Here is a 19,195-nt window from a genome sequence, read left to right on the forward strand (position 1 = left end):
TTTTGAAGGTTACACATCTCTAACTTGTTTATTTTGTCACTCTATTCATCTGTGTTTCCTCTTATTTTCAATTTTATTCTCTCCTCACCAATGATTATGATCGGGTTTTTTGTATTGTTTTGATGAGATTAAAGTTGTTTGTTAGGATTATGAGGATCTCACAGTAATAAAGGTGATGCTAATGTAACACTGGAAAAATGATTGAGTTGGTTTCCTTTATACCACACGATCTCATTTTCGATTTCTTATAATTATTCTGTTTTCTGTTTTTCTTTTTCATTTTCTACTTATAATTAGTATTTTAGCATATTTTTTAATCTGTATAACTTATGTTAATTGTTTAATTATCAGAATATAGAAGATGACATTGTATGTTCTTTAGGATATTAGTATATATTTAATTAATTTTGATGTTCAATACATATCTTTCTAAACTATTTAATGTCAAGGTTTGTTAATCATTACATGTTCGATTGATTTATATAAGTGAGGATGTATTTAATAGAAATATTTAGCTTACATTATTTAATAGAAATCTCTTGTTCATGATCACTTTATGATTGTATAAACAAAATACAAAGGGTAAAAAAATACGTACACTTGATAAATTCTCATATTTTCCTTTTTTTTCTTTCTTTTATGAGTCATTTTCTTTCTTATCTATCAAATGTACAGATCAAGTGATTTCTGATATAGGTTGATCTTTTGAAGGTTACACATCTCTAACTTTTTTATTTTGTCACTCTATTCATCTGTGTTTCCTCTTATTTTCAATTTTATTCTCTCCTCACCAATGATTATGATCGGGTTTTTTGTATTGTTTTGATGAGATTGAGATGTTTGTTAGGATTATGAGGATCTCACAATAATAAAGGTGATGCTAATGTAACACTGGAAAAATGATTGAGTTGGTTTCCTTTATACCACACGATCTCATTTTCATTTTCTTATAATTATTCTGTTTTCTTTTTTTCTTTTTCATTTTCTACTTATAATTAGTATTTTAGCATATTTTTTAATCTGTATAACTTATGTTAATTGTTTAGTTATCAGAATATAGAAGATGACATTGTATGTTCTTTAGGATATAAGTATATATTTAATTAATTTTGATGTTCAATACATATCTTTCTAAACTATTTAATGTCAAGGTTTGTTAATCATTACATGTTCGATTGATTGATGTAATTGAGGATGTACTTAATAGAAATATTTAGCTTACACTATTTAATAGAAATCTCTTGTTCATGATCACTTTATGATTGTATAAACAAAATACAAAGGGTAAAAAATACGTACTACTGAAAAATTGTCATATTTTCCTTTATTTTTCTATCTTTTATGAGTAATTTTTATTCTTATCTACCAAATGTACAGATCAAGTGATTTCTGATATAGGTTGATCTTTTGAAGGTTACACATCTCTTACTTGTTTATTTTGTCACTCTATTCATCTGTGTCTCCTCTTATTTTCCATTTTATTCTTGCCTCACCAATGATTATGATCGGATTTTTTGTATTGTTTTGATGAGATTGAGATGTTTGTTAGGATTATGAGGATCTCACAATAATAAAGGTGATGCTAATGTAACACTGGAAAAATGATTGAGTTGGTTTCCTTTATACCACACGATCTCATTTTCATTTTCTTATAATTATTCTGTTTTCTTTTTTTCTTTTTCATTTTCTACTTATAATTAGTATTTTAGCATATTTTTTAATCTGTATAACTTATGTTAATTGTTTAGTTATCAGAATATAGAAGATGACATTGTATGTTCTTTAGGATATAAGTATATATTTAATTAATTTTGATGTTCAATACATATCTTTCTAAACTATTTAATGTCAAGGTTTGTTAATCATTACATGTTCGATTGATTGATATAATTGAGGATGTACTTAATAGAATTATTTAGCTTACACTATTTAATAGAAATCTCTTGTTCATGATCACATTATGATTGTATAAACAAAATACAAAGGGTAAAAAATACGTACTACTGAAAAATTGTCATATTTTCCTTTTTTTTTCTATCTTTTATGAGTAATTTTTATTCTTATCTACCAAATGTACAGATCAAGTGATTTCTGATATAGGTTGATCTTTTGAAGGTTACACATCTCCTACTTTTTTATTTTGTCACTCTATTCATCTGTGTCTCCTCTTATTTTCAATTTTATTCTTGCCTCACCAATGATTATGATCGGGATTTTTGTATTGTTTTGATGAGATTGAGATGTTTGTTAGGATTATGAGGATCTCACAATAATAAAGGTGATGCTAATGTAACACTGGAAAAATGATTGAGTTGGTTTCCTTTATACCACACGATCTCATTTTCATTTTCTTATAATTATTCTGTTTTCTGTTTTTCTTTTTCATTTTCTACTTATAATTAGTATTTTAGCATATTTTTTAATCTGTATAACTTATGTTAATTGTTTAATTATCAGAATATAGAAGATGACATTGTATGTTCTTTAGGATATAAGTATATATTTAATTAATTTCGATGTTCAATACATATCTTTCTAAACTATTTAATGTCAAGGTTTGTTAATCATTACAAGTTCGATTGATATATATAAGTGAGGATGTATTTAATAGAAATATTTAGCTTACATTATTTAATAGAAATCTCTTGTTCATGATCACTTTATGATTGTATAAACAAAATACAAAGGGTAAAAAAATACGTACACTTGATAAATTCTCATATTTTCCTTTTTTTTCTTTCTTTTATGAGTCATTTTCTTTCTTATCTATCAAATGTACAGATCAAGTGATTTCTGATATAGGTTGATCTTTTGAAGGTTACACATCTCTAACTTTTTTATTTTGTCACTCTATTCATCTGTGTTTCCTCTTATTTTCAATTTTATTCTCTCCTCACCAATGATTATGATCGGGTTTTTTGTATTGTTTTGATGAGATTGAGATGTTTGTTAGGATTATGAGGATCTCACAATAATAAAGGTGATGCTAATGTAACACTGGAAAAATGATTGAGTTGGTTTCCTTTATACCACACGATCTCATTTTCATTTTCTTATAATTATTCTGTTTTCTTTTTTTCTTTTTCATTTTCTACTTATAATTAGTATTTTAGCATATTTTTTTAATCTGTATAACTTATGTTAATTGTTTAGTTATCAGAATATAGAAGATGGCATTGTATGTTCTTTAGGATATAAGTATATATTTAATTAATTTTGATGTTCAATACATATCTTTCTAAACTATTTAATGTCAAGGTTTGTTAATCATTACATGTTCGATTGATTGATGTAATTGAGGATGTACTTAATAGAAATATTTAGCTTACACTATTTAATAGAAATCTCTTGTTCATGATCACTTTATGATTGTATAAACAAAATACAAAGGGTAAAAAATACGTACTACTGAAAAATTGTCATATTTTCCTTTTTTTTTCTTTCTTTTATGAGTCATTTTCTTTCTTATCTATCAAATGTACAGATCATGTGATTTCTGATATAGGTTGATCTTTTGAAGGTTACACATCTCTAACTTGTTTATTTTGTCACTCTATTCATCTGTGTCTCCTCTTATTTTCAATTTTATTCTTGCCTCACCAATGATTATGATCGGATTTTTTGTATTGTTTTGATGAGATTGAGATGTTTGTTAGGATTATGAGGATCTCACAATAATAAAGGTGATGCTAATGTAACACTGGAAAAATGATTGAGTTGGTTTCCTTTATACCACACGATCTCATTTTCATTTTCTTATAATTATTCTGTTTTCTTTTTTTCTTTTTCATTTTCTACTTATAATTAGTATTTTAGCATATTTTTTAATCTGTATAACTTATGTTAATTGTTTAGTTATCAGAATATAGAAGATGACATTGTATGTTCTTTAGGATATAAGTATATATTTAATTAATTTTGATGTTCAATACATATCTTTCTAAACTATTTAATGTCAAGGTTTGTTAATCATTACATGTTCGATTGATTGATATAATTGAGGATGTACTTAATAGAATTATTTAGCTTACACTATTTAATAGAAATCTCTTGTTCATGATCACTTTATGATTGTATAAACAAAATTCAAAGGCTAAAAAATACGTACTACTGAAAAATTGTCATATTTTCCTTTTTTTTTCTATCTTTTATGAGTAATTTTTATTCTTATCTACCAAATGTACAGATCAAGTGATTTCTGATATAGGTTGATCTTTTGAAGGTTACACATCTCTTACTTTTTTATTTTGTCACTCTATTCATCTGTGTCTCCTCTTATTTTCAATTTTATTCTTGCCTCACCAATGATTATGATCGGGATTTTTGTATTGTTTTGATGAGATTGAGATGTTTGTTAGGATTATGAGGATCTCACAATAATAAAGGTGATGCTAATGTAACACTGGAAAAATGATTGAGTTGGTTTCCTTTATACCACACGATCTCTGTAACACCCCGATAAAAATAAGATAATTATTTAATTTAAGTTAATATTATATTTATTAATTTAATTAAATAATTGGAATAATTGGATTATTATTATTATTATTATTGGAATAATAATTATTGGAAAATATATAAGTTGGAAATAAGGAAAAAGAGTTCCATTTTTTGGTAAAAAGAGTTTTCACGTGAAAACAGAGAAGCGGCTCAAAAAGAGGAAAAAGGGCAAAGAGGCAGAGCAAGAGGAAGAAGGTTGGAGAAGAGAAGAGCTTGAGGCTAAAGGATTGCCGGATTAACTCAGGTAAGGGGGGTTTATCGTCGTTTAATGGGTATTATGGGTTAACATGTAATGGGTAGTGATAAACCGTTGAGTTGACCCTAATTGGGATGTTAGATGCTGAAAAATTGTGATGAATAAACTGTGTTAAGCCGTAATTGAATCTGTAATTGGATGGGTAGTGATTTTCTGAACGTATAGCTTTTTACGGAATCGGAATCGGAGGTCCGGAAGTCCTCCAACGGCGGAAAATGCGGAGAATTCTGCATTCTGCTTCGTGTTAGCGCAGGAATAGCTTTCTGTCTTGCGTTAACCGGTTAACCTAGGGTGTTAACCGGTTAACACTGTTGTGAATTATGAAGTGTTGCTGTTTTGCTTGCGTTAACCGGTTAACCCAGGGCGTTAACCGGTTAACCCTGTTGTGATTTGTGAAAATTGCTGTTCTGTTTGCGTTAACCGGTTAACCCAGGGCGTTAACCGGTTAACACTGTTGTGAATTGCCAGGAAGCGTGTTCAGTGTTGCGTTAACCGGTTAACCCAGGGCGTTAACCGGTTAACACTGTTGAAAAGTGGGAAAATTGGTATTTAAATGTTGTGTACATATTTGATGGTTGGCCTATATCTGTATGTGATATAGTAGGGATCATTTCCCGTTGTTTTGAGTAGTATAGGTATTAGTAGAGTGTGCTAATACTGTGATTGATTAATTGGCATGACATGATATGATTATGTGATAAATATGCTGATGATGTGTGAAAGTATGCATAATGTTGTGAATGTATATATTATGCATGTGTTGGTGAATGGACTGTTTTATGGCTTAGAGTGTGAGCATATGTCAATTGTGGATTGTTGTTAATGATGTTGCATTGCTAGGTGAATTAGCATGCATATTGTGGCCTTTATGGTTGTAGCTAATTCCCATGGTGAGGAATTAGTGAGTAAATCATTGTAGATTGTTGTTGATGTTTGCATGCTAGGTGATTAGCGTGCATAGCATAGCCCTTGGGGTGGTAGCTAATTCCCATGGTGAGGAATTAGTGAGTGAGTCACTAGGTATCAAATGAGTGGGACTAGTGGGCTTGGTAGCCGTATCTGGATTTGATCGGTGAGGTGAACTATATGTTCACGAATAGTCGGTACCGCATGCATGGAGTCTCATTGCATAATGTATGTATGACGTATAATATGGATGGATGTATTCCAATATTATACGTGTGTTTGTGTTGGTATTGAGTATGATATTTGAGTTGATGTGCCGTTACTGAATGTGTGATATGATTAGGGTGATTAATGTGTTATTTACTTAGCATTACATGATATTTTATAATGCTTATTATATCGATTGAGGAACTCACCCTTACAACTATTTTTCAGGTAACGAGCAGTGATTGAGTAGAAGCTAGTGCTTGGAGTCTAGTGTAGTTTCCTTAGTGGGTCATGCTCTGATAGATGTAACATCGGGACGGGATGTTTTACCTTGTTGAATAATTTTACATGTAATGTGTTACATGTCTTGCAATGATTGATTTGATTTCTATCCGCTGCGTATTGTGCAAATGCTTTATGTTTTGAATTAATAAAAGAGCATGACAGTTATTATGGTGAATGGTGTGAAATGATTGTGTGACACCCTTAATTGCATAATTACTCTGATTGATATATTGCTATTTTAATTAAATATTTGGGGTATTTTAGCAGGGTGTTACATTAGTGGTATCAGAGCATAGTCGGTCGAGTCGAGTCGTAATTATTCTGTTTTCCCCTGTACGTGATAGGTGTTGTGTAACCCTACCAGTACTTATTGTTTTAGCTTGTTGGGTTTTCAGAATAGAGATGGCTGGAAGAGGTAGAGACGATGCTGCGATTGCTGAGGCTCTGGGTATGCTGGCTGGAGTACTTGGGGGAAATCCGAATGTTGTGGGAATGGGAGCTGCTCGTCAACTGAGTGAGTTCCAGAAGAACAATCCTCCAATGTTCAAGGGAGCATACGATCCAGATGGCGCTCAGAAGTGGTTGAAGGAGATCGAGAGGATCTTCCGAGTGACTGAGTGTGCCGATAACCAGAAGGTCAGGTTCGGTACGCATATGCTGTATGCAGAAGCAGATGATTGGTGGGTTGCTACCCGCACTGAGTTGGAAGCTGCTGGGAATGCTGAGATCACTTGGGCTGTGTTCAGAGAGAGATTCCTGAGGAAGTATTTTCCAGAGGATGTCAGAGGAAAGAAAGAGATAGAGTTCTTGGAATTGAAGCAGGGCAATCGGTCTGTTACTGAGTATGCTGCTAAGTTCACAGAGCTGTCGAAGTATTACACTCCCTATGATGAGGCTACTGGGGAATTTTCAAAATGTGTGAAGTTTGAGAACGGGTTGCGTCCCGAGATCAAGCAGGCTATTAGATATCAGCGGATTAGAGTTTTTTCTGATTTGGTTGACTGTTGCAGGATTTTTGAACAGGATACCAAGGCCAGAGCGGAGAGCTATCAGCAAAGGGTTGATAGGAAAGGCAAGAATCAGAATGATCGTGGGAAACCGTATGCAGCTGGCAAAGGTTTCCAGAGACAGAGTGGGATGAAGAGGCCTAGTGGGGGAGACTCCAGTGCCCCTGCTAAGTGTTACAGATGTGGTCAGGCTGGACATCGTGTCCATGAATGTACCAGTGCTGAGAGGAAGTGTTTCAAGTGTGGAAAAGGTGGTCATTTGGCTGCAGAGTGCCGGTCGAAGACTGTGACTTGTTTCAACTGTGGAGAGTTGGGTCATATTAGCCCACAGTGTCCTAAACTGAAGAGAGAGAACCAGTCGGGAGGCAAGGTCTTTGCTTTATCGGGTTCTGAGACTTCTGCAGATGATCGTTTGATTCGAGGTACGTGTTATATTAATGGCTTTCCTCTTGTAGCTATTATTGACACCGGTGCTACTCATTCCTTTATATCTTTGGATTGTGCTGTGAAACTTAAGTTAGAGATATCTGAGATGCATGGAAGTATGGTGATTGATACTCCTGCGAAGGGTTCAGTGACTACTACTTCAGTTTGTTTGAATTGTCCTTTGAGTATTTTTGGTAGAGACTTTGGGATGGACCTTGTGTGTCTTCCACTAGTGTAGATTGATGTTATCTTGGGTATGAACTGGTTGGTGTTTAACCGAGTTTATATCAACTGTTTTGATAAGACTGTGATCTTTCCTGAGATTGAGGAAGGAAAGAGTTTGTTTCTATCAGCAAGGCAGGTGAATGAGGCAATAGCAGATGGGGCAGAGTTGTTTATGCTGTTAGCGACTTTGGAGGCTAAGGATAAACTGGTGATTTGCGATTTAGCTGTGGTGTGTGATTTTCCTAATGTGTTTCCGGAAGAAGTGAATGAATTACCGCCAGAGCGTAAAGTTGAGTTCTCAATTGAATTGGTACCTGGTACTAGGCCGATATCGATGGCTCCGTACCGTATGTCTGCTGTTGAGTTAACTGAATTGAAGAGTCAGTTGGAAGATCTGTTGGATAAGAAATTTATTCGTCCGAGTGTGTCGCCGTGGGGTGCACCAGTGTTATTGGTTAAGAAGAAAGAAGGTACTATGAGGTTGTGTGTGGACTACAGGCAACTGAATAAAGTGACGATCAAGAATCGGTATCCTTTGCCGAGGATTGATGATTTGATGGATCAGTTGGTTGGTGCGAGTGTGTTCAGCAAAATAGATTTGAGATCTGGGTATCATCAGATACGTGTGAAAACTGAGGATATTCAGAAGACTGCTTTCAGAACAAGGTATGGACATTATGAGTATTCTGTAATGCCTTTTGGTGTGACTAATGCGCCTGGAGTATTTATGGAGTATATGAATAGGATTTTCCATCCGTACCTAGACAAGTTTGTTGTGGTGTTTATTGATGATATTTTGGTGTATTCGAAATCTGAAGAAGAGCATGCTGAACATTTGAGAGTGGTTTTAGGAGTTCTACGAGAAAAGAAGTTATTTGCTAAACTGTCAAAGTGTGAATTTTGGTTAGAAGAGGTTAGTTTTCTTGGTCATGTGATTTCAAGAGATGGTGTTGCTGTTGATCCTTCTAAGATAGAAGCGGTATCTAAGTGGGAAGCTCCGAAGTCAGTTTCGGAGATAAGGAGTTTTCTTGGTTTGGCTGGTTATTATAGGAAGTTCATTGAGGGATTTTCTAAGTTGGCGTTACCGTTGACGATGTTGACTAGAAAGGGGCAAGCGTTTGTTTGGGACTCAAAATGTGAAGAAGGTTTCCAAGAGTTAAAGAGAAGGTTGACTACTGCTTCTATTCTGATATTACCGAGTTCGTCGGAATCATTTGAGGTTTACTGTGATGCTTCATTGTTGGGTTTGGGTGGTGTGTTGATGCAGAATAAGCAGGTTATAGCTTATGCTTCGAGACAACTGAGGGTTCATGAGAGGAACTATCTGACACACGATTTAGAGTTGGCAGTTGTGGTATTTGTTCTGAAGTTATGGAGGCATTACTTGTACGGGTCAAGATTTGAGGTTTTCAGTGACCATAAAAGTTTAAAGTATTTGTTTGATCAAAAAGAGCTGAATATGAGACAGAGGAGATGGTTAGAGTTTCTGAAGGATTATGACTTTGGTTTGAATTACCATCCGGGTAAAGCAAACGTAGTGGCTGATGCATTGAGTCGGAAATCATTGCATATGTCTATGTTAATGGTTAAAGAATTGGATTTAATTGAGCAGTTTAGAGACTTGAGTTTGGTGTGTGAGAGTACTCACAATAGTGTTAAATTGGGAATGTTGAAGTTAACGAGTGGTATTCTGGATGAGATTAGAGAGGGTCAGAAATCCGATGTGCTTTTGGTTGATAAGTTGACTCTAGTGAATCAAGGTCAAGGTGGTGAATTCAGAGTTGATGAGAATGGTGTTTTGAAATTTGGTAATCGGGTGTGTATTCCGGATGTTACCGAACTTAAGAAGAGTATTCTTGAGGAAGGACATCGTAGTGGCCTGAGTATTCATCCTGGAGCTACGAAGATGTATCATGATTTGAAAAAGTTATTTTGGTGGCCGGGAATGAAAAGAGAAATTGCGAGTTTTGTTTATTCTTGTTTGACTTGTCAGAAGTCGAAGATTGAGCATCAGAAGCCGTCTGGGCTAATGCAACCGTTGGCTATTCCAGAGTGGAAGTGGGATAGTATCAGTATGGATTTTGTTTCTGGTTTACCGAGGACAAGTAAGAATTTTGAAGCTATTTGGGTGATTGTCGACAGATTGACGAAATCGGCTCATTTCATTTCGATTAGAATGGATTATCCGTTAGAGAGATTAGCTGAGTTGTATATTGAGAAAATTGTAAGTTTGCATGGTATTCCGTCGAGTATTGTTTCGGACAGAGATCCTAGATTTACATCGAAGTTTTGGGAAGGTTTGCAGAAGGCTTTGGGAACTAAGCTGAGATTGAGTTCTGCATATCATCCGCAGACTGATGGTCAGACTGAGAGGACGATTCAGTCACTAGAGGATCTTTTGAGGGCTTGTGTTTTGGAAAAGGGAGGTGCTTGGGATTGTTACTTACCTTTGATTGAGTTTACCTACAACAATAGTTTTCATTCGAGCATTGGTATGGCACCGTTTGAAGCTTTGTATGGTAGGAGATGTCGGACGCCTTTATGTTGGTATGAGTCCGGTGAGAGTGCTGTGGTTGGACCGGAGATTGTTCAACAAACTACGGAAAAGATTAAGATGATTCAGGAGAAGATGAGGATTGCTCAGAGTCGTCAGAAGAGTTATCACGACAAGAGGAGGAAGTCACTTGAGTTCCAAGAGGGAGATCATGTGTTTCTTCGGGTTACTCCGATAACTGGGGTTGGTCGAGCTTTGAAGTCGAAGAAGTTGACACCTCGATTTATTGGTCCTTATCAGATTTTGGAGAGGATAGGAGAGGTAGCCTATCGTATCGCTTTACCGCCGTCACTTGCGAATTTGCATGAGGTTTTTCATGTGTCTCAGTTGAGGAGGTACATTCCTGATCCATCGCATGTGGTCCAAGTAGATGATGTACAGGTGAGAGATAACCTGACTGTTGAAACATCACCTATGAGGATCGAGGATCGAGAGTTGAAGCAGTTGCGGGGTAAAGAGATTGCTTTGGTAAAGGTAGCTTGGGGAGGACCAGCAGGTGGCAATGTGACTTGGGAACTTGAGAGTCAGATGAATGAGTCTTATCCGGAGTTATTCGCTTGAGGTATGTTTTCGAGGACGAAAACTCTTTTAGTGGGGAGAGTTGTAACACCCCGATAAAAATAAGATAATTATTTAATTTAAGTTAATATTATATTTATTAATTTAATTAAATAATTGGAATTATTGGATTATTATTATTATTATTGGAATAATAATTATTGGAAAATATATAAGTTGGAAATAAGGAAAAAGAGTTCCATTTTTTGGTAAAAAGAGTTTTCACGTGAAAACAGAGAAGCGGCTCAAAAAGAGGAAAAAGGGCAAAGAGGCAGAGCAAGAGGAAGAAGGTTGGAGAAGAGAAGAGCTTGAGGCTAAAGGATTGCCGGATTAACTCAGGTAAGGGGGGTTTATCGTCGTTTAATGGGTATTATGGGTTAACATGTAATGGGTAGTGATAAACCGTTGAATTGACCCTAATTGGGATGTTAGATGCTGGAAAATTGTGATGAATAAACTGTGTTAAGCCGTAATTGAATCTGTAATTGGATGGGTAGTGATTTTCCGAACGTATAGCTTTTTACGGAATCGGAATCGGAGGTCCGGAAGTCCTCCAACGGCGGAAAATGCGGAGAATTCTGCATTCTGCTTCGTGTTAGCGCAGGAACAGCTTTCTGTCTTGCGTTAACCGGTTAACCTAGGGTGTTAACCGGTTAACACTGTTGTGAATTATGAAGTGTTGCTGTTTTGCTTGCGTTAACCGGTTAACCCAGGGCGTTAACCGGTTAACACTGTTGTGATTTGTGAAAATTGCTGTTCTGTTTGCGTTAACCGGTTAACCCAGGGCGTTAACCGGTTAACACTGTTGTGAATTGCCAGGAAGCGTGTTCAGTGTTGCGTTAACCGGTTAACCCAGGGCGTTAACCGGTTAACACTGTTGAAAAGTGGGAAAATTGGTATTTAAATGTTGTGTACATATTTGATGGTTGGCCTATATCGGTATGTGATATAGTAGGGATCATTTCCCGTTGTTTTGAGTAGTATATGTATTAGTAGAGTGTGTTAATACTGTGATTGATTAATTGGCATGACATGATATGATTATGTGATAAATATGCTGATGATGTGTGAAAGTATGCATAATGTTGTGAATGTATATATTATGCATGTGTTGGTGAATGGACTGTTTTATGGCTTAGAGTGTGAGCATATGTCCATTGTGGATTGTTGTTGATGATGTTGCATTGCTAGGTGAATTAGCACGCATATTGTGGCCTTTATGGTGGTAGCTAATTCCCATGGTGAGGAATTAGTGAGTAAATCATTGTAGATTGTTGTTAATGTTTGCATGCTAGGTGATTAGCGTGCATAGCATAGCCCTTGGGGTGGTAGCTAATTCCCATGGTGAGGAATTAGTGAGTGAGTCACTAGGTCTCAAATGAGTGGGACTAGTGGGCTTGGTAGCCGTATCTGGATTTGATCGGTGAGGTGAACTATATGTTCACGAATAGTCGGTACCGCATGCATGGAGTCTCATTGCATAATGTATGTATGACGTATAATATGGATGGATGTATTCCAATATTATACGTGTGTTTGTGTTGGTATTGAGTATGATATTTGAGTTGATGTGCCGTTACTGAATGTGTGATATGATTAGGGTGATTAATGTGTTATTTACTTAGCATTACATGATATTTTATAATGCTTATTATATCGATTGAGGAACTCACCCTTACAACTATTTTTCAGGTAACGAGCAGTGATTGAGTAGAAGCTAGTGCTTGGAGTCTAGTGTAGTTTCCTTAGTGGGTCATGCTCTGATAGATGTAACATCGGGACGGGATGTTTTACCTTGTTGAATAATTTTACATGTAATGTGTTACATGTCTTGCAATGATTGATTTGATTTCTATCCGCTGCGTATTGTGCAAATGCTTTATGTTTTGAATTAATAAAAGAGCATGACAGTTATTATGGTGAATGGTGTGAAATGATTGTGTGACACCCTTAATTGCATAATTACTCTGATTGATATATTGCTATTTTAATTAAATATTTGGGGTATTTTAGCAGGGTGTTACAATCTCATTTTCATTTTCTTATAATTATTCTGTTTTCTTTTTTTCTTTTTCATTTTCTACTTATAATTAGTATTTTAGCATATTTTTTAATCTATATAACTTATGTTAATTGTTTAATTATCAGAATATAGAAGATGACATTGTATGTTCTTTAAGATATAAGTATACATTTAATTAATTTTGATGTTCAATACATATCTTTCTAAACTATTTAATGTCAAGGTTTGTTAATCATTACATGTTCGATTGATTTATATAAGTGAGGATGTATTTAATAGAAATATTTAGCTTACACTATTTAATAGAAATCTCTTGTTCATGATCACTTTAAGATTGTATAAACAAAAAACAAAGGGTAAAAAAATACGTACACTTGATAAATTGTCATATTTTCCTTTTTTTTCTTTCTTTTATGAGTCATTTTCTTTCTTATCTATCAAATGTACAGATCAAGTGATTTCTGATATAGGTTGATCTTTTGAAGGTTACACATCTCTAACTTGTTTATTTTGTCACTCTATTCATCTGTGTTTCCTCTTATTTTCAATTTTATTCTCTCCTCACCAATGATTATGATCGGGTTTTTTGTATTGTTTTGATGAGATTAAAGCTGTTTGTTAGGATTATGAGGATCTCACAATAATAAAGGTGATGCTAATGTAACACTGGAAAAATGATTGAGTTGGTTTCCTTTATACCACACGATCTCATTTTCATTTTCTTATAATTATTCTGTTTTCTTTTTTTCTTTTTCATTTTCTACTTATAATTAGTATTTTAGCATATTTTTTAATCTGTATAACTTATGTTAATTGTTTAATTATCAGAATATAGAAGATGACATTGTATGTTCTTTAGGATATAAGTATATATTTAATTAATTTTGATGTTCAATACATATCTTTCTAAACTATTTAATGTCAAGGTTTGTTAATCATTACATGTTCGATTGATTGATATAATTGAGGATGTACTTAATAGAAATATTTAGCTTACACTATTTAATAGAAATCTCTTGTTCATGATCACTTTATGATTGTATAAACAAAATACAAAGGGTAAAAAATACGTACTACTGAAAAATTGTCATATTTTCCTTTTTTTTTCTATCTTTTATGAGTAATTTTTATTCTTATCTACCAGATGTACAGATCAAGTGATTTCTGATATAGGTTGATCTTTTGAAGGTTACACATCTCTAACTTTTTTATTTTGTCACTCTATTCATCTATGTCTCCTCTTATTATCAATTTTATTCTTGCCTCACCAATGATTATGATCGGGTTTTTTGTATTGTTTTGATGAGATTGAGATGTTTGTTAGGATTATGAGGATCTCACAATAATAAAGGTGATGCTAATGTAACACTGGAAAAATGATTGAGTTGGTTTCCTTTCTACCACACGATCTCATTTTCATTTTCTTATAATTATTCTGTTTTCTTTTTTTCTTTTTCATTTTCTACTTATAATTAGTATTTTAGCATATTTTTTAATCTGTATAACTTATGTTAATTGTTTAATTATCAGAATATAGAAGATGACATTGTATGTTCTTTAGGATATAAGTATATATTTAATTAATTTTGATGTTCAATACATATCTTTCTAAACTATTTAATGTCAAGGTTTGTTAATCATTACATGTTCGATTGATTGATATAATTGAGGATGTACTTAATAGAAATATTTAGCTTACACTATTTAATAGAAATCTCTTGTTCATGATCACTTTATGATTGTATAAACAAAATACAAAGGGTAAAAAATACGTACTACTGAAAAATTGTCATATTTTCCTTTTTTTTTCTATCTTTTATGAGTAATTTTTATTCTTATCTACCAAATGTACAGATCAAGTGATTTGTGATATAGGTTGATCTTTTGAAGGTTACACATCTCTAACTTTTTTATTTTGTCACTCTATTCATCAGTGTCTCCTCTTATTTTCAATTTTATTCTTGCCTCACCAATGATTATGATCGGGTTTTTTGTATTGTTTTGATGAGATTGAGATGTTTGTTAGGATTATGAGGATCTCACAATAATAAAGGTGATGCTAATGTAACACTGGAAAAATGATTGAGTTGGTTTCCTTTATACCACACGATCTCATTTTCATTTTCTTATAATTATTCTGTTTTCTTTTTTTCTTTTCATTTTCTACTTATAATTAGTATTTTAGCATTTTTTTAATCTGTATAACTTATGTTAATTGTTTAATTATCAGAATATAGAAGATGACATTGTATGTTCTTTAGGATATAAGTATATATTTAATTAATTTTGATGTTCAATACATATCTTTCTAAACTATTTAATGTCAAGGTTTGTTAATCATTACATGTTCGATTGATTGATATAATTGAGGATGTACTTAATAGAAATATTTAGCTTACACTATTTAATAGAAATCTCTTGTTCATGATCACTTTATGATTGTATAAACAAAATACAAAGGGTAAAAAATACGTACTACTGAAAAATTGTCATATTTTCCTTTTTTTTTCTATCTTTTATGAGTAATTTTTATTCTTATCTACCAAATGTACAGATCAAGTGATTTCTGATATAGGTTGATCTTTTGAAGGTTACACATCTCTAACTTGTTTATTTTGTCACTCTATTCATCTGTGTTTCCTCTTATTTTCAATTTTATTCTCTCCTCACCAATGATTACGATCGGGTTTTTTGTATTGTTTTGATGAGATTAAAGTTGTTTGTTAGGATTATGAGGATCTCACAATAATAAAGGTGATGCTAATGTAACACTGGAAAAATGATTGAGTTGGTTTCCTTTATACCACACGATCTCATTTTCATTTTCTTATAATTATTCTGTTTTCTTTTTTTCTTTTTCATTTTCTACTTATAATTAGTATTTTAGCATATTTTTTAATCTGTATAACTTATGTTAATTGTTTAATTATCAGAATATAGAAGATGACATTGTATGTTCTTTAGGATATAAGTATATATTTAATTAATTTTGATGTTCAATACATATCTTTCTAAACTATTTAATGTCAAGGTTTGTTAATCATTACATGTTCGATTGATTTATATAAGTGAGGATGTATTTAATAGAAATATTTAGCTTACACTATTTAATAGAAATCTCTTGTTCATGATCACTTTATGATTGTATAAACAAAATACAAAGGGTAAAAAAATACGTACACCTGATAAATTGTCATATTTTCCTTTTTTTTTCTTTCTTTTATGAGTCATTTTCTTTCTTATCTATCAAATGTACAGATCAAGTGATTTCTGATATAGGTTGATCTTTTGAAGGTTACACATCTCTAACTTTTTTATTTTGTCACTCTATTCATCTGTGTCTCCTCTTATTTTCAATTTTATTCTTGCCTCACCAATGATGAACAAGAGATCTCTATTAAATAATTTAAACTAAATATTTCTATTAAGTACATCCTCAATTATAAAAATCAATCAAACATGTAATGAGTAACAAACCTTGACATTAATTAGTTTAGAAAGATATGTATTGAACATCAAAATTAATTAAATATATACTTATATCCTGAAGAACATAAATTCATATTCTATGTTCTGATAAATAAAATATTAACATAAGTTATATAGATTAAAAAATATGCTAAAATACTAATTATAAGTAGAAAATGAAAAAGAAAAAAAGATAAAGAATAATTACAAGAAAATGAAAAAGAAAAAAAGAAAAAAGAGTAATTACAAGAAAATGAAAATGAGACCGTATGCTATAAAGGAAACCAACTCAATCATTTATCCAGTGTTACATTAGCATCACCTTTATTATTGTGAGATCCTCATAATCTTAACAAATATCTCAATCTGATCAAAACAATACGAAAAACCCTATCATAATCATTGGTGACGCAAGACTAAAATTGAAAATAAGAGTAAACACAGATGAATAGAGTGACAAAATAAATAAGTTAGAGATGTGTAACCTTTAAAAGATCAACCTATATCATAAATCACGTGATCTGTACATTTGATAGATAAGAAAAAAAATTACTCATAAAAGATAGTAAAAAAAGGAAAATATGACAATCATAAAGTGATGATGAACCAGAGATCTCTATTAAATAATTTAAACTAAATATTTCTATTAAGTACATCCTCAATTATAAAAATCAATCAAACATGTAATGAGTAACAAACCTTGACATTAATTAGTTTAGAAAGATATGTATTGAACATCAAAATTAATTAAATAATATACTTATATCCTAAAGAACATAAATTCATATTCTATGTTCTGATAAATAAAATATTAACATAAGTTATATAGATTAAAAAATATGCTAAAATACTAATTATAAGTAGAAAATGAAAAAGAAAAAAAGATAAAGAATAATTACAAGAAAATGAAAAAGAAAAAAAGAAAAAAGAATAATTACAAGAAAATGAAAATGAGACCGTATGCTATAAAGGAAACCAACTCAATCATTTATCCAGTGTTACATTAGCATCACCTTTATTATTGTGAGATCCTCATAATGCTAACAAACATCTCAATCTGATCAAAACAATACGAAAAACCCTATCATAATCATTGGTGACGCAAGAATAAAATTGAAAATAAGAGGAAACACAGATGAATAGAGTGACAAAATAAATAAGTTAGAGATGTGTAACCTTCAAAAGATCAACCTACATACAAAATCACTTGATCTGTACATTTGATAGATAAAAAAGAAAATGACTCATAAAAGATAGAAAAAAAAGGGAAATATGACAATTTTTCAGCAGTACGTATTTTTTTACCCTTTGTATTTTTTTATACAATCATAAAGTGATCATGAAAAGGGATTTCTATGAAATAATGTAAGCTAAAAATTTCTATTAAGTACATCCTCAATTATATAAATCAATAAAACATGTAATGATTAACAAACGTTGACATTAAATAGTTTAGGAAGATATGTATTGAACATCAAAATTAATTAAATATATACTTATATCCTAAAGAAAATACAATGTCATCTTCTATATTCTGATAATTAAACAATTAACATAATTTATACAGATTAAAAAATATGCTAAAATACTAATTATAAGTAGAAAATGAAAAAGAAACAAAGAAAACAGAATAATTATAAGAAAATGAAAATGAGACCGTGTGGTATAAAGGAAACCAACTCAATCATTTTTCCAGTGTTACATTAGCATAACTTTTATTATTGTGAGATCCTCATAATCCTAACAAACATCTCAATCTCATCAAAACAATACGAAAAACCCTATCAGAATCATTGTTGACGCAAGAATTAAATTGAAAATAAGAGTAAACACAGATGAATAGAGTGACAAAATAAACAAGTTAGAGATGGGTAATCTCCATAAGATCAACCTATATCAAAAATCACGTGATCTGTACTTTTGATAGATAAGAAAGAAAATTACTCATAAAAGATAGAAAAAAAGGAAAATATGACAATTTTTCAGCAGTACGTATTTTTTTACCCTTTCCATTTTTTTTAAACAATCATAAAGTGATTATGAACCAGAGATTTCTACTAAATAATGTAAGATAAATATTTTTATTAATTACATTCTCAATTATAAAAATCAATCAAGCATGTAATCAATAACAAACATTCACATTAAATACTTTAGAAAGATATGTATTGAACATCAAAATTAATTAAATATATACTTATATCCTTAAGAACATAAAATGTCATCTTCTATATTCTGATAATTAAACAATTAACATACGTTATAAAGATTAAAAAATATGCTAAAATACTAAATATAAGTAGAAAATGAAAAAGAAAAAAAAGAAAAAAGAGTAATTACAAGAAAATGAAAATGAGACCGTATGCTATAAAGGAAACCAACTCAATCATTTATCCAGTGTTACATTAGCATCACCTTTATTATTGTGAGATCCTCATAATCTTATCAAATATCTCAATCTGATCAAAACAATACGAAAAACCCTATCATAATCATTGGTGACGCAAGACTAAAATTGAAAATAAGAGTAAACACAGATGAATAGAGTGACAAAATAAATAAGTTAGAGATGTGTAACCTTTAAAAGATCAACCTATATCATAAATCACGTGATCTGTACATTTGATAGATAAGAAAAAAAATTACTCATAAAAGATAGTAAAAAAAGGAAAATATGACAATCATAAAGTGATGATGAACCAGAGATCTCTATTAAATAATTTAAACTAAATATTTCTATTAAGTACATCCTCAATTATAAAAATCAATCAAACATGTAA

The 19,195-nt window shown here is 31.8% G+C and overlaps 1 long non-coding RNA gene across 3 annotated transcripts; it reads left to right on the top strand.

Annotated features, from left to right (window-relative positions):
• The first annotated feature begins 425 nt into the window (after window positions 1-425).
• Window positions 426-16,329, top strand: LOC127112949 (uncharacterized). 3 transcript variants are annotated; one of them, XR_007799129.1, is made up of 3 exons: window positions 426-1,398; window positions 14,823-15,522; window positions 16,227-16,329. It is a non-coding gene; the product is annotated as an uncharacterized LOC127112949 (long non-coding RNA). The 3 variants fall into 3 exon arrangements; XR_007799130.1 differs by lacking the exon at window positions 426-1,398 and adding an exon at window positions 1,981-2,100; XR_007799128.1 differs by lacking the exon at window positions 426-1,398 and adding an exon at window positions 4,041-4,207.
• The last annotated feature ends 2,866 nt before the right edge of the window (window positions 16,330-19,195 follow it).

This window comes from Lathyrus oleraceus, unplaced genomic scaffold (assembly GCF_024323335.1).
Source record: "Lathyrus oleraceus cultivar Zhongwan6 unplaced genomic scaffold, CAAS_Psat_ZW6_1.0 chrUn0197, whole genome shotgun sequence".
Taxonomy (NCBI): domain Eukaryota; kingdom Viridiplantae; phylum Streptophyta; class Magnoliopsida; order Fabales; family Fabaceae; genus Lathyrus; species Lathyrus oleraceus.